Source organism: Triticum aestivum, chromosome 7A, assembly GCF_018294505.1.
Source record: "Triticum aestivum cultivar Chinese Spring chromosome 7A, IWGSC CS RefSeq v2.1, whole genome shotgun sequence".
Lineage (NCBI taxonomy): Eukaryota > Viridiplantae > Streptophyta > Magnoliopsida > Poales > Poaceae > Triticum > Triticum aestivum.
In genome coordinates this window covers 503019735-503037057 of record NC_057812.1, presented here as the reverse complement: position 1 = coordinate 503037057, position 17323 = coordinate 503019735, and positions in this window count along the sequence as shown.

Sequence of the window (17323 nt, the reverse complement as noted above, 5' to 3'; positions counted from 1 at the left end):
TAATAATAGTGCACGTGCATTGGACTAAGCTGGAATCTGCAAGCATTCAATAAGCAGGAGAAGACAAGGCAGTATGGGCTCTTTTGTCAGATCAACAATAATGCATATAAGAGCCACTTCAACAATTTAATTATGGTCTTCTCCTATCGACCCCCCAAAAAAGAAAATAAATAAAACTATTTACACGGGAAAGCTCCCAACAAGCAAAAAGAAGAACATGAAATCTTTTTGGGTTTTCTTTCTAATTACTACTACAAGCATGGAAATTAAAACTAGCTAAAAGCTACAACTATTTTTTTTGTTTTTCTTAAGGTTTATTAAACACACAAGAAGAAAGCATAAAAAGGAAATAAACTAGCATGGATGATACAATAAAAGTATGAGCACCGACATCTAGCAATGAGTGTGTGAACATGAATATAATGTCGGTGAGAAATACGTACTCCCCCAAGCTTAGGCTTTTGTCCTAAGTTGGTCTATGGCCACGGTTGGCCTGGCAGATATCCATAGTAATAGTTGGGGTCGTACTCCGATGCAACAGTCATTGCATCGTGGGCTGTAGCTTGGAGGCGAGCTATCTCATCTCTCCTCTTATACTCTTCCGCCTCCTCTCTGGTTATAAAATATCTCCTTTTTGCCTGAAAGTCAAAGAAAGTAGAAGCAGGGAGAGCGACATGATAGGTGCGTCATCTGTCAAAGATTAGTCGGTACTAGAGGAACTGATCGTTCCTCTCAACAAACTGGTGACGAACCATAGCCTCATAATCCAAATAAGCAAGGGGCAACTCAATATCATCTTCACGCATGGTTATACCAAGAAAATTAGCTATGCGGGTTGCATAAATTTCATCAAAGAAATCTCCATTAAATCTATTAAGATGCAACCTACGTGCAACAATGGCTCCCAAATTATAAGATTTATCTCCTAACACAGCACTCTTAAGAATACCGAGGTCAGGGACACACATGTGACATGCCTCATCTTTACCATTAATGCATCTACCTATGAAGAGAGCAAAATAATGTATAGGAGGAAAGTGAATGCTCCGTATGGTAGCTTGTGTTATATCTCTAGATTCCCCCACAGTTATACTAGCAAGAAAATCTCTAAATTCAGATTTGCGAGGTTCCCTAACACTACCCCATTGTGGAAGTTTGCAAGCAGTGGTAAAATCCTCTAAGTCCATCGTATAAGATTTTTCATAAAGATCAAACAGGACAGTTGGAGAATTGCGTGAAGATGAAAATTCAAACCTCCTCACAAAGGAACTAGTGAGATAGTGGTACTGGCGGCACTTTTCCTCCTCGAAACTTACAAGATCAGTGTTACACAAATATGCGTTAAATTCTTCCTTGATTTCCGCTCGATCCATAAAGTCCTCTGAAGGCCATTCATAGGGCTGCACTGGAGCGTCCCTTGGTGGCTCATCATCAACATCATGCATTGCAAGCCTGGGCTCTTGTTTCCTTGAAGATCCACCTTGGTACATTTTCCTAAACATATTTCTTCCTCTGAAAAATTTCTGAAATTTTCAGTAACTTTAAAATAAAAGTGAACCAAACTCAACAATATTGATAGCAACTACTCCTACAAGTGCCTAGAGCCTATATCATGCATCAAAACTACTTGGTACCATATAAATTTGACATGCAAGCTCAAGAACAGGGTCACCTAGGCAGCACAAATTTGCAATGAATAAAGCACTAGAACAAAAACTAATTGGACCAATGGAGGAGTCACATACCAAGGAACAATCCCCCAAGCAGTTTGGTGAGAGGTCCTTTGAGCATGGAGATCAAAAATGGTAGCAAAATGAGCTTGAACTCGGGTTTGAACTAGATAATCGTGTTTGTGGGAGGAAGAAGGAGTGTGTGGGTGCAGGAATAAGTGGAGGAGGGCCACCGTGGGCCCATGAGACAGGGGGCGCGCCCAGGGGGTAGGGCGCGCCCTCCACCCTCGTGGCCAGGTGGATGCCTCCCGTGCTGTGTTCTCAGTGCCAAATATTCTCAAATATTCCAGAAAAAATCATATTTAAATTTCAGGGCATTTGGAGAACTTTTATTTTCGGGGTATTTTTATATTGCATGAATAATTCAGATAATAGACAGAAAATACTTACTTTTATTTTATTTAATATAAATAACAGAAAGTAAAAGGAGGGTACAGAGAGTTGTGTTTTCTAAATTCATCCATCTCATGATCATCAAAAGGAATCCATTAACAAGGTTGATCAGGTCTTGTTAACAAACTCATTCCGAATAACATGGAACTGGAGAATCTTCGAATAACACTAGGTTACCTCAACGGGGATATGCACATCCCCAATAATAAGAATATCATATTTCTTCTTGACAGTAGGAAGAGGAAATTCAAAACCTCCAAAAATAATCGATGGAATTTTTCCAATAGAATTGATACTGTGGACTTGAGGTTGTTTCCTCGGAAAGTGTACCGTATGCTCATTACCATTAACATGACAAGTGATATTGCCTTTGTTGCAATCAATAACAGCCCCTGCAGTATTCAAAAAGGGTCTTCCAAGAATAATAGACATACTATCGTCCTCGGGAATATCAAGAATAACAAAGTCCGTTAAAATAGTAACGTTTGCAACCACAACAGGCACATCCTCACAAATACCGACAGGTATAGCTGTTGATTTATTAGCCATTTGCAAAGATATCTCAGTAGATGTCAACTTATTCAAATCAAGTCTACGATATAAAGAGAGAGGCATAACACAAACACCGGCTCCAAGATCACATAAATCAGTTTTAACATAGTTTCTTTTAATGGAGCATGGTATAGTGGGTACTCCTGGATCTCCAAGTTTCTTTGGTATTCCACCCTTAAAAGTATAATTAGCAAGCATGGTGGAAATTTCAGCTTCCGGTATCTTTCTTTTATTAGTAACAATTTCTTTCTGTACTTAGCATAAGGATTCATTTTAAGCATATCAGTTAATCGCATACGCAAAAAGATAGGTCTAATCATTTTAGTAAAGCGCTCAAAATCCTCATCATCCTTTTTATTGGATGGTTTAGGAGGGAAAGGCATGGGTTTCTGAACCCATGGTTCTCTTTCTTTACCATTTTTCCTAGCAACAAAGTCTCTCTTATCATAACGTTGATTCTTTGATTGTGGGTTATCAAGATCAACAACAGGTTCAATTTCTATATCATTATCATTGCTAGGTTGAGCATCTACATGAACATTATCATTAACATTATCACTAGTCTCAGGTTCATTACCAGATTATGTTTCAGTATCAGAAATAGAAATATCGTTCGGATTCTTAGGTGTTTCAGCAATAGGTTCACTAGAAGCATGCAAAGTCCTATCATTCTTTTTTTCTTCCTTTTAGAAGGACTAGGTGCATCTATATTATTTCTATGAGAATCTTGCTCAATTCTCTTAGGGTGGTTGTCGGTGTCAAAACCGGCGGATCTTGGGTAGGGGGTCCCGAACTGTGCGTCTAGGCCGAATGGTAACAGGAGGCAAGGGACACGAAGTTTTACCCAGGTTCGGGCCCTCTCGATGGAGGTAAAACCCTACGTCCTGCTTGATTAATATTGATGATATGGGTAGTACAAGAGTAGATCTACCACGAGATCGGAGAGGCTAAACCCTAGAAGCTAGCCTATGGTATGATTGTTGTTGTGTATGTTGTCCTACGGACTAAAACCCTCCGGTTTATATAGACACCGGAGAGGCTTAGGGTTACACAAAGTCGGTTACAATGGTAGGAGATCTACATATCCGTATCACCAAGCTTGCCTTCCATGCTAAGGAAAGTCCCTTCCGGATACGGGACGAAGTCTTCAATCTCGTATCTTCATAGTCCAGGAGTCCGACTGAAGGTATAGTCCGGCCATCCGGACACCCCCTAATCCAGGACTCCCTCAGTAGCCCCTGAACCAGGCTTCAATGACGACGAGTCCGGCGCGCAGATTGTCTTCAGCATTGCAAGGCGGGTTCCTCCTCCAAGTACTTCATAGAAGATTTTGAACACAGAGATAGTGTCCAGCTCTGCAAAATAAGTTTCCACATATTGCCATAGAGAGAATAACATTTACACAAATCTAATCTGCTGACGTATTCCATAGTGTGACACACCACAACCAAGCCTTTATCCGAGTCGTTTTATTATCCCACCTCAGCGCGTCATGCGAGGCGGTTTCCTTGGCACGTCTTGTTAAAGCAGAGATCGTGTCCCCTTATTCCGGGATTCTCATCAATATGGGCGTGGGTAACCCAACCGCGCCATTGATTACGGCGCTTGGAGATAAGCAAGTTTTACCAGGCTGGTGGGGACACGTAGTTGCGTCCACCCATATAAGGGGATAAGGATCCACCTTTTCACCTACGCCTTCTTCCTCCCTTGCTTATCCATTCGCGCACACTCGAGCTCCAGCGCCCAAGTCCGCCCTCCCCACCTCAACCTTCTCCATCCATGTCCGGAGCGGGAGGCAAGTGGATGGTCTCCTCCATCACGGAGGGACACATCAAAAAACTGAGGAAGGCCGGATACTTGTCTAATGACATCGCGTACCGGCTTCCCGAAAAGGGGCAGCTCATCCCCACCCCTAGGCCCCATGAGAGGGTGGTGTTCCTCCCCCATTTCCTCCGTGGACTGGGCTTCCCTCTTCACCCATTTGTCCGGGGGCTCATGTTCTACTATGGCCTGGATTTCCACGATCTGGCCCCGAACTTTGTCCTCAACATCTCGGCGTTTATCGTCGTGTGCGAGGCTTTCCTCCGCATCCGCCCCCATTTTGGCCTATGGCTCAAGACTTTCAATGTCAAGCCGAAGGTGGTGCGCGGCAACCAGGCGGAGTGCGGAGGCGCCATGGTGGGCAAGATGCCCAACGTCTTATGGCTCAAGGGCTCCTTTGTGGAGACCCTGAAGGGGTGGCAATCGGGGTGGTTTTACATCACCGAGCCGCGCGACCCCGAATGGGTCGCAGCCCCCGAGTTTCGATCTGGACCCCCTACGCGGCTCACCTCCTGGAAGGAGATGGGCCTGTCGTGGGGTAAAAAAGGAGAGCTGACCGGACTCCAAACATGCATCCAAACCCTGGTGGACAAGAAGCTCAAACTTGTCAACGTAGTCCAGGTTATGCTCATCCGCCTGATCCTCCCGTGTCAACAACGGGCTTTCAACCTATGGTAGTTTGACCCGGCGCGGCACCAAACTCTGAGTAGGCTCTTCGACACAACATACGAAGATGCCTGGAAGGTGCTTTTCAAGGGCGCAGAGGCCCCCGCATCCGCTACCGAGGATCGTGGATTCAGTACGCAGCGTCATGCTCATGCGGTAAGCTGTTTTTCCTTTTACAGGGTATCAGTTTTTCATAGTTTGACTCCATGCGGGATCTAAGCTCCCTTACCTTTGACAGGATTGGCAGGAGACATCCGGACAGATCAACTGTCTGGCTCCTTTGCCCGAAGGCCTAGCGGGCACTCGTTTGGCGAAGCTGCTGGTTCCGGCACCCCATGTGGTGCCGAAGAAGAAGGCCAAGAAGAGGGCCACGGGGACTCGAAAGAGTGCCCGGCGCCTGGAGGTGTCGGATCCCTCATCCGACGACCCAAGACGCACTCCTCCCATGAAGACGAGGAGGAGGAAGAAGAGACCCCTCCCCCTCCAGCGGGGGAAGGAAGAAAATGAGGCCGCCCCAGCTGGGGAGGCCGAAGGGTCCAAGAAGGGGAAAACCCTTCCTCCGGACTACTCCACCAATGCCGACGACGACGGAGAGGAGTGGCCGCCCAGGGCCAAGCCCCTGGCTAAATTGGAAGTATTCGGATACCCGAGTAATTCATAACATTCCTTTGTTGCACAGCTTTCCCTTATGTCGAATATGTTTATGTAGCCCACCCAAAGACCGGCTCGACGCGTCGTCGAGCGGGTCATTGGACTCGTCGGATGTGAATTCGCTTCCGACGTTTTCCTCCCCCGCCCTACGAATGACACCGAAGTGTTGTCCCAACAGGTTCCAATCTGGGAGAAGGTGGTCCTGGAGGCGCCGCAAGGCGACCTCCCGGACCCCAGGTGTGAAGGGGACAGAACCCCCCAGGGCTCCAAGTCCGGCCCTAGGCCGGACACCGCTCCGGAACCTTCAAAGATTCCAGAGTCCGGCGGGCGACCTCCTTCCAAGAGGAGCAAGCCCACCGTGCCGGGGACCCCCATCCAACCAGAGGCGACGGACAATCTGTTGGAGGTGCTCAAAGGCGCCTCCATCGACAAGGGGCACCACACCATTATGAGTGCGGTGGTCCAGAAGGTTCAGTCCGCCAAGAGCGGATTGACTGAAGCTTGTACTAGCCTTTTAACAGGCTTTGAGGTAAGTAAAAAATGTGTAAATAATATTACTGCATAGACAGTAGCCCCTGATGCTCTGTTTGGCGTTCGGGAAGAAAAGCCGAATAGAGGATCAAAATGAAATTCGCAGGAGTCTAACAAAAAGGAGTCAATATGCGTATGCAGGCTTCTCTGCTGGCGTCCGCCGTACTGACTGCAGAAGTGGACACGCTAAAGCAGAACCTCGAGCAGTCCGAGCAAGAGCTCGGGCATGCCAAGAAGTAGCTCGAGGAGAAGGAAGGTAAGAAATACCTTGTTTTAAATATATATATATATAAAGGTGCAATTGCAAAAAATGACAAGATCATCGTGGCTATTGTAGGGGCCATGTCTGAGGTGGCGACCCTTAAGCAAGCACTGGTCGAGGCCGAGAAGAGGGCGGCCACGGAGCGCACCGAGCGGGAGAAGTATGAGGCCGAGGTTGGCAAGGTGCGGCAAGAGGTCCAGGCTCTCATGGAAAAACATGAGAGTTTGGAGCTTGACTCAAAGACGCGAGCGTCCGAGCTCGCGGTGGCTATTGAAAATGCCAACTCTGCCAAGGCCGAATCCCAAAAGACCCTCCAGGAGTTGGATGAGGTGAAGAAGATAGCGGCGGGTAAGGCATTCTTTATGCAAAGCAAACACATAAACGTGAGTTACTTGTTACTTACTCGAATCCGGAGCTCTCCAGGAGCGTTTGCAGATCTTCCCCGGAGTGTGTCCGATGCCGCCGCATTCTATCAAGCTGAGGAGGGCAGCTCGACAGAGAAGGTGTTCTGGTCTCAGTATGCTGAGGCCGGACACCCCGTGCCCCTGAGCGACCAGCTGAAGCAACTGGTCGAGCTCCACAAGGCGGCCGAACAGGCCATGAAGATCCTCATAGTTCGGTTGTGGCCTGGAGAGGCTCTGTCTGGGAGCTATTTCGGGCTGGTGCGGCGGCTGGTGGAGGCCTGTCCAAGGCTCGAAGTCATCAAGCACTCTGTCTACATTGAAGGTGCCCGTAGGGCCCTTGCCCGTGCTAAGGTGCACTGGGGCAAGCTGGATGCTGAGAAGCTTGTGAAGGACGGGCCACCGCCAGGGAAAGAGCATCGCAAGCCCGAGAATTATTATAAGGATGTTCTGAAGGGTGCCTGTCTTGTGGCGGATGAATGTTCTAGGGATGTAATTTTTGAGTGAAACTTGCTCGTTTTGTCCTGTGCGCTGAAAACTTGTTCATATGCGCTAAGCAATGCTGTTGGAATTTAAAATATTACCTTCTGTGTGGCTGTTTGTCAATTCTGAGAGATGGCAAGTCGTCGGCTTCTGCCCCCATGCCGCTAGTGCTGGGGTGTTCGGGGATAAACCTGAGTGCTCTTTTTCCCATGTTTGGGTCCTTCGAGGGAGGCGCTCAGCCCAACGAACAAGGCAATCGGACTATAATGTGTGAACACTCTCACTTAGCCATAGAATTCTATAATTTTAAATTTCGGTGAAGCCCCTGGTATTCGGAAGACCGAGTTCAGGGCGCTATCCACGCCTTGGCCGGACAGAGCCGGCTCCTCGCTCTAAGCGGCATAAGTCTTTAGGGACTCGAAAAACCTCTCGAACAGCGACCAGCTCTCGCTTCATCATGACAGTCAGTTTTAGCTTTCTCCACTGAGGTGCTCGACCCAGCTCAACTGGGGCACAATCGCAGTGGTTCTCCTAGGGCTACCTTAGCCGATATAGCGGAACATAAGGCACCAAAACATAGGAGCCGGGCAAACCCAACTATTGACCCAAGACATGATTCGGAGCCGATGCATATAATGCTATAAGTTTGGGGTGCCGCACTTGTTAAAGTGTTCGGACTTCTCAGACCATATTGAGGGGTACTAAAGCCCCTGGTGTATTTTGGCCGTACCAAAGTGTACGGGTGCAACATGTCGTTAAGGAACATATATATAAAAAAAGAGTAATGCAAAAATAGACAAAAGCTATGCACTGTTTATTAAAAAGGGATACAATCATTGCAGAATGATACAAATAATGTGATAAGCAAAAGGTTGGACTATTTAACATGTCCGTTCCAGGGGCAGGCTGCGGAATGGTATGCAAACAGGTATACTGCTCGTGATAGAGACCACCTGGGAGTTCCGTAATGCGGCGTGGCTTGTCTGCTTCCCTGGTTCTTGCATCGTTTGTGCGGCAATTGAACTGCCGAACATGCCTTCCGAAGAATGGAGTCCTGAAAGTAAGAGAAAATTAAAAAATCAGCAGCCCCTGGTGCGGGTTAAGCCGTGTTTCGGGCGTGCCATGATGGTGCCCCTCCCCCTGTACCCATGGTATTTCTAGAGCGTAGTTATGTATGCGAAGCACTGGCGTCGCCTTTTTGCGAGGGCTGGGGTTGGGGCCGCATTGCTACGCCTGCTCGGATCATGCCAGGCGGTCTTCTTGTAGGTTACTCCGGGTGCGCTTGACGGTGTCCGGTCATTTAATGGCCGGACTGGAGAACTGCCTGGAGAGGCTTCTTTGTACTTCCGCTGCAAGGGCCGCCGTGTGCTCCTCCGTTCAGAGGGAGTGTTTGGTGCTTCCATTGACCGTTGAGGGAGTCCTGGATTAGGGGGTATTCGGATAGCCGAACTATACCTTCAAGCTGAACTCCTGGACTATGAAGATACAAGATTGAAGACTCCGTCCCGTGTCTGGAAGGGACTTTCCTTGGCGTGGAAGGCAAGCTTGGCGATACGGACATTCAGCTCTCCTACCATTGTAACCGACTCTATGTAACCCTAACCCTCTCCGGTGTCTATATAAACCGGAGGGTTTTAGTCCGCAGGACAACATACACATCAACAATCATACCATAGGCTAGCTTCTAGGTCTTAGCCTCTCTGATCTCGTGGTAGATCTACTCTTGTACTACCCATATCATCAATATTAATCAAGCAGGACGTAGGGTTTTACCTCCATCGAGAGGGCCCGAACCTGGGTAAAACTTCGTGTCCCTTGCCTCCTGTTACCATCCGGCCTAGACGCACAGTTTGGGACCCCCTACCTGAGATCCGTCGGTTTTGACACCGACATTGGTGCTTTCATTGAGAGTTCCTCTATGCCGTCGCCGTCAGGCCTGATGGCTCCTACGATCATCAATGGCGATGCAGTCCAGGGTGAGACCTTCCTCCCCGGACAGATCTTCGTCTTTGGCGGCTTCGCACTGCGGGCCAATTCACTTGGCCATCTAGAGCAGATCGAAAGCTACGCCCCTGGCCGTCAGGTCAGATTTGGAAATTTAAACTACACGGCTGACATCCGCGGGGACTTGATCTTCGACGGACTCGAACCACCGCCGAGCGCGCCGCACTGTCACGACGAGCATGATCTAGCTCTGCCGCCGAACAGTGCTCTGGAGGCCGCACCCGCATCGGCTCCGACCCTTAGTTCGGAGCCAACTGCGCCGATCAAGGATGGGCGGTTGGACGCCACCTCGGGGGCTGTGATCCCAACGGCGGTTGAGCCGAACACCAGCCCCGTACTCTGCGAGACTCGTGACTCCACGGAGCTGGATTCTTCTCCAAACTCCGAACCCTCCGCACCCCTTCCGATCGAATCCGATTGGGCGCCGATCATGGAGTTCACGGCTGCGGACGTCTTTCAGCACTCGCCTTTTGGTGATATCCTGAAGTCACTGAAGTCTCCTCTTTATCAGGAGAGCCCTGGCCGGACTGGTCAGCAAGGTTGGGGTACGGACGATGAATAAATTCAAAACCCACCCACCACCCACTTCGTAGCCACTGTTGACGACTTAACCGACATGCTCGACTTCGACTCCGAGGACATCGACGGTATGGATGCCGATGAAGGAGATGACGAAGAACCAGCGCCTACCAGGCCCTGGAAAGCCACCTTGTCATATGACATATAAATGGTGGACACCCCAAAAGAGGGAGAGGGCGACGAAACAGCGGAGGATGACCCCTCCAAGAAACAGCCCAAGCGCCGGCGTCAGCGGCGCCGCTCAAAATCCCGCCAACACAAAAACGGCGATTCCAGCACGGGAGATAATAATACTCCGAAGAGTGCCGAAGAAAACCCCCTCCAGCAAGGTTTAGCACAGGAGGATGGAGAAACCAGCCCTCATGAGAGAGCGGCAGACAGAGAGGTCGAGGACGATAATTATATGCCTCCCTCCGAAGACGAGGCAAGCCTCGACGACGACGAATTTGTCGTGCCAGAGGATCCCGTCGAGCAAAAGCGTTTCCAACGCAGGCTTATGGCCACGGCAAGAAGCCTCAAGAAAAAACAGCAACAACTCCAAGCTGATCAAGATTTGCTGGTTGACAGATGGACCAAAGTCCATGCGGGCGAAGAGCATAAACTCGAACGCCCCTCCAAGAGTTACCCAAAGCGCAGGTTGCTACCCCAATTAGAGGAGGATGCACTTGATGCGGCCGAACGGCCACCTCGTGGCCGCGACAGAGAGACCTCCCGGCCCTCCACTCAGGCCGCACCCCGTACCAAGGCACGGGAATATGCGCCGGACTTACGAGACATGCTGGAGGACAAGGCAAGGCAAACACGATCGATCTACGGATCGCGTGGGCACCCCACGGCTCGAGACGGTAACCGTCACGCCGGCCACAAATTCGGCAGGGCCGAACACAGTAGACAAAACTCATTGGAGCTACGTCATGATATCGCCCAGTATAGAGGTGCCGCACACCCACTGTGCTTTACAGATGAAATAATGGATCATCAAATCCCCGAGGGTTTCAAACCTGTAAACATTGAATCATATGATGGCACGACAGACCATGCGGTATGGATCGAGGATTATCTCCTTCATATCCACATGGCCCGTGGCGACGATTTTCATGCCATCAAATACCTCCCACTCAAGCTTAAAGGACCAGCTCGGCATTGGCTCAACAGCTTGCCAACAGGATCAATCAGTTGTTGGGAGGACCTGGAAGCCGTATTCCTCGACAATTTCCAGGGCACTTATGTGCGACCCCCAGACGCCGATGACCTAAGTCACGTAATTCAGCAGCCAGAGGAATCGGCCAGGCAATTCTGGACACGGTTCCTAACAAAGAAAAATCAAATAGTTGACTGTCCAGACGCTGAGGCCCTAGCAGCCTTCAAGCACAATAGTCGTGACGAGTGGCTGGCCCGACACCTTGGATAGTAAAAGCCGAAATCCATGGCAGCACTCACGACACTCATGACCCGCTTTTGCGTGGGAGAAGACATCTAGCTTGCTCGCAGCAACAATATGACCAAGAACCCTGGTAGTTCGGACACCAGGGACATTAGTGGTAGGTCGCGTTGCAACAAGCAGAAGCGCCGCATTAACGGCAACAATGCTGAGGATACGGCAGTTAATGCCAGATTCAGAGGCTCTAAATCCGGTCAGCGGAAAAAGCCATTCAAAAGGAATCCTAGGGGCCCGTCCATCTTGGACCGAATACTCGACCGCTTGTGCCAAATACATGGCACCCTCGAAAAGCCGGCCAATCATACCAACAGGGATTGTTGGGTGTTCAAGCAGGCAGACATGTTAAGCATTGACAATGAAGACAAGGGGCTGCGTAGCGATGACGACGAGGAGCCCCGGCCGCCGAACAACAATGGACAGAAGGGTTTTCCCCCACAAGTGCGGACGGTGAACATGATATACGCCACCCACGTCCCAAAAAGGGAGCGGAAGCGCGCGTTAAGGGACGTATACGCGGTAGATCCAGTCGCCCCAAAGTTCAACCCATGGTCCTCCTACCCGATCACCTTTGATCGAAGAGACCATCCCACTAGCATCCGCCATGGCGGATTTGCTGCATTGGTTCTAGACCCAATTATTGACGAATTTCATCTCACTAGGGTCCTCATGGACGGCGGCAGCAGCCTGAACCTGCTTTACCAGGATACAGTGCGAAAAATGGGCATCGATCCCTCGAGGATTAAGCCCACCAAAATGACCTTTAAAGGCGTAATACCGGGTGTAGAGGCCAACTGTACAGGCTCAGTCACACTCGAAGTGGTCTTCGGATCCCCGAATAATTTCCGAAGCGAGGAATTGGTCTTCGACATAGTCCCATTCCGCAGTGGCTATCATGCGCTGCTCGGACGAACCAGATTCGCCAAATTCAATGTGGTACCGCACTACGCATACCTCAAACTCAAGATGCCAGGCCCTCGTGGAGTAATTACGGTCAATGGAAACACCGAATGCTCCCTCCGAATGGAGGAGCACACGGCGGCCCTTGCAGCGGAAGTACAAAGCAGCCTCTCCAGGCAGTTCTCCAGTCTGGCCATTAAACGCCCGAGCACCGTCAAGCGCGCCCAGAGTAACCTACAACAAGACCGCCTGGCACATTCCGAGCAGGCATAGCAATGCGGCCCCAACCCCAACCCTAGCAAAAAAGCGACGCTAGTACTTCGCGTACATAATTACGCTCTAGAAATACCATGGGCATAGGGGGAGGGGCACCATCACGGCACGCCCAAAACACGGCTTCAACCGCACCAGGGGCTATCGATTTTTTTACTTTTCTCTTACTTCCAGGACTCTACTATTCGGAAGGCCGGTTCGGCAGTTCAATTGCCGCACAATCGATGCAAGAACCAGGGAAGCAGACAAGCCATGCCGCATTACGGAAATCCTAGGTGGTCTCTATCACGAGCAGTATACCTGTTTCGCATACTATTCCGCAGCTTGCCACTGGAGCAGACATGTTAAATAGTCCAACTTTTTGTTTATCGCATTACTTGTATCGTTCTGCTTTGATCGCAGTTATTTTAATAAACAATGCATAGCTTTTGTCTATTTTCGCACTATCTTTTTATAAATAAATGTTCCTTAACGACATGTTGCACCCGTACAACTTGGTACGGCTAAAATATGCCAGGGGCTTTTAGCACCCCTCAATATGGTGTGAGAAGTTCGAACACTTTCACAAGTGCGGCACCCCGAACTTATAGCACTATATGCATCGGCTCCGAATCATGTCTTGGGTCAATAGTTGGGTTTGCCCGGCTCCTATGTTTTGGTGCCTTACGTTCCGCCATATCGGCTAAGGTAGCACTAGGAGAACCACTGCGATTGTGCCCCAGTTGAGCTGGGCCAAGCACCTTAGTGGAGAAAGCTAAAACTGACTGTCATGATGAAGCGAGAGCTGGTCGCTGTTCGAGAGGTTTTTTCGAGTCCCTAAAGACTTATACCGCTTAGGGTGACGAGTCGGCTCTGTCCGGCCAAGGCGTGGATAGCGCCCCAAACTCGGTCTTCCGAATACTAGGGGCTTCGCCAGAATTTAAAATTATAGAATTCTATGGATAAGTGAGAGTGTTCACGCACTATAGTCCGATTGCCTCGTTCGTCGGGCTGAGCGCCTCCCTCGAAGGACCCAAACATGGGAAAAAGAGCGCCCAGATTTATCCCCGAACACCCCAGCACTAGTGGCAAGGGGGCAGAAGCCGATGACTCGCCATCTCTCAGTATTGATAAACAGCCACACAGAAGGTAATATTTTAAATTCAAGCAGCATTGCTGAGCGCATATGAACAAGTTTTCAGCGCACAGGACAAAAACGAGCAAGTTTTACTCAAAAATTACATCCCTAGTACATTCATCCGCCACAAGGCGGGCACCCTTCAGAACATCCTTATAGTAATTTTCGGGCTTGCGATGCTCTTTCCCCGCTGGCGGCCCGTCCTTCACAAGCTTCTTCGCATCCAGCCTGCCCCAGTGCACCTTAGCACGGGCAAAGGCCCTACGGGCACCTTCAATACAGACGGAGTGCTTGATGACTTCGAGCCTTGGACAGGCCTCCACTAGCCGCCGCACCAGCCCGAAATAGCTCCCAGGCAGAGCCTCTCCAGGCCACAACCGAACTAGGAGGCCCTTCATGGCCTGTTCGGCCGCCTTGTGGAGCTCGACCAGTTGCTTCAGCTAGTCGCTCAGGGGCACGGGGTGTCCGGCCTCAGCATACTGAGACTAGAACACCTTCTCCGTCGATCTGCCCTCCTCGGCTCGATAGAATGTCGGCGGCATCAGATACACTCCGGGAAAGATCTGCAAATGCCCCTAGAGAGCTCTGGATTCAGGTAAGTATCAAGTAACTCACATTTGTGTGTTTACTTTGCATAAAGAATGCCTTACCCGCCTCTATTTTCTTCACCTCGTCCAACTCCTGGAGGGTCTTCTGGGATTCGGCCTTGGCAGACTTGGCATTTTCAATAGCCGCCGCGAGCTCGGATGCTCGCGTCTTCGAGTCAAGCTCCAAACTCTCATGTTTCTTCATGAGAACCTGGAGCTCTTGCCGTACCTTGCCAACCTCGGCCTCATACCTCTCCCACTGGGTGCGCTCCGCGGCCGCACTCTTCTCGGCCTCGAGCAGCGTTTGCTTAAGGGTCGCCACCTCAGATGTGGCCCCTACAATAGCCATGTTAATCCTGTCAGTTCTTGCAACTGAACATTTTTTATATACATATTCAACCAAGGTATTTCTTACCTTCCTTCTCCTCAAGCTGCTTCTTGGCACGCCTGAGCTCTTGCTCGCACTTCTCGAGGCTCTGCTTCAGCGTGTCCACTTCCGCAGTGAGTACGGCGGACGCCAGCAGAGAAGCCTGCACACGCATATTGACTCCTTTTGTTAGACTCCTGCGAATTATTTGATCCTCTATTCGGCTTTTCTTCCCGAACGCCCAACAGAGCATCAGGGGCTACTGTCTATGTGGTAATATTATTTACACATTATTTACTTACCTCAAAGCCTGTCAAAAGGCTAGTACAAGCTTCAGTCAGTCCGCTCTTGGCAGACTGAACCTTCTGGACCACCGCACTCATAATAGCGCGGTGCTCCTCGTCGATGGAAGCGCCTTGGAGCGCCTCCAACATATTGTCCGGCACCTCCGGATGGACGGGGGTCGTCGGCATGGTGGACTTGCTCCTCTTGGAAGGAGGTCCCCCGCCGGACTCCGGAACCCTTGAAGGTTCCGGAGCGGTGTCCGGCCTAAAGCCGGACTTGGAGCCCTGGGGTGTTTCATCCCCTTTACTCCTGGAGTCCGGGAGGTCGCCTTGCGGCGCCTCCGGGACCACCTCCTCCCTGCTTGGAACCTGTTGGGACAACACCTCGGTGTCGTCCAGAGGGCAGGGGGAGGAAGCCGTCGGAAGCGAGTTCACCTCTGACGAGTCCAGTGAGCCGCTCGACGACGTGTCGAGCCGGTCTTTGGGTGGGCTGCATAAGCATATTCGACATAAGGGAAGCTGTGCAATAAATGAATACTATGAATTACTCCGGTATCCGGATACTTACGATTTTGCCAGGGGCTTGGCCCTGGGCTGCCACTCCTCTTCGCCGTCGTCGGCGTCATTGGAGTAGTCCGGAGGAAGGGTTTTCCCCTTCTTGGACCCTCCGGCCTCCTCAGAGAGGGCGGCCATCCTTTTCCTCTCTCCTCCCGCTGGAGGGGGAGAGGTCTCTTCTTCTTCCTCCTCGTCTTCACGAGAGGAAGGCGCTTCGGGACCGTCCGATGACGAATCCGACACCTCCTGTCGCCGGGTATTCTTTTGAGTCCCCGTGGCCCTTTTCGTGGCCTTCTTCTCCGGTACCACATAGGGCGCCGGAACCAGCAGCTTCGCCAAGTGAGCGTCCACTGGGCCTTCGGGCAAAGGAGCCGGATAGTTGATCTGTCCGGACATCACCTCCCAATCCTATCAAAGATAAGGGAACTCAGATCCCACATAGAGTCAAACTATGAAAAACTGATACCCTGTAAAAGGACAAATACAGCTTACCGCATGAGCGTGATGCTGAGTACTGAATCTGCGATCCTCGGCAGCGGATGCGGGTGTCAGCGTTCTGGGAATGGGGGTCCCTAGACTTTCCTGCCTGCGGCCTGCGGCGTGGCTCAAAGGGGGCCCCAGCATGGCCCATCTTCACCAACACAGACCCAAGACCCTCGCGAGGGGCCAAGCCTCGCAGGGCGGACGACGCGGAGCTTCCTCAGGCACGGCCTCATCAGGCTGGCTCGCGAGGAGGCGGAGAGATCAAGGCGGGGTACCTCACGAGGTGCCCGTGACGCAAGCCATGACGACCAAGGGCGCCAGGCAGGTGCCAGCCCGCGCAGTGTCCTCCTTTCTCCTTTGGTGCAAAGGGGGCAAGCGCAACCGCGGAGTACCGAGGCATCAGGCAAAGGTTGCCATTTCGGTGCAACAAGACCAAGACCAGGAGGACTGCGAGATGGAGGTCATCGTGGAGCCCAAGACGGCGTCACCACCAGAGCTTTGTGTAGGCGAAGACTACTTTTGTCAGGATAACTGGTACTAGCTGTCCCCTTTCAAATTATCCCGCCATTGTTGGGTCCCTTCCCGCTCGATATTTGGGAAGAGGAGCAGGGCCTCTATAAATAGGACCAGCCACCCGCAGGATGGGAAAGCAGCTAGGTGAGAGGTTGGAGGTTGGAGATCAACAATCAGAGAGAGAGAGAGAGAAGGGTGACTGGACTCCTCCCAGCAGTTCATTGCCCCAGCCAAGAACAGACCCTCGAGAGGCTGTTCTTCCTTGTATTGTTCATCATCCTCAGCCCAAGAGGCAATCCACCACACCACACACTGGAGTAGGGTATTACACCAAAATGGTGGTCCGAACAAGTATAAATCCCGTGTCTCTTGTGTTGTTCTTTTCATAGCTTAGATCTTAGCGAGGCGGAGGGGTGCAGGTAGGTAGGAGGCAAAATCTCCGCGCGCACCCCAGTGTTCGAACCTCAAGGGTCTGCCGAAACCCGAAATCCAACATTTGGCGCGCCAGGTAGGGGTGCGCCGGAATTCGTCTTCCACCACCCCGTTCTCCTCCGACCATCGCGCCCATGTCTGACGCTCGTCGGGCCCGCGCCGAGCGCCGGGCCGCCCTCGCTTCCCGCGTTGCCCAGACGGCCCCTGTCGGCGGGCGCCCTCGCCATTCCCCGTCACCTGCCGTCAACGCCGCCATCGGCCCGGCGGGGGACGAGCAGCAAGCATCGTCTCAACATCCGTC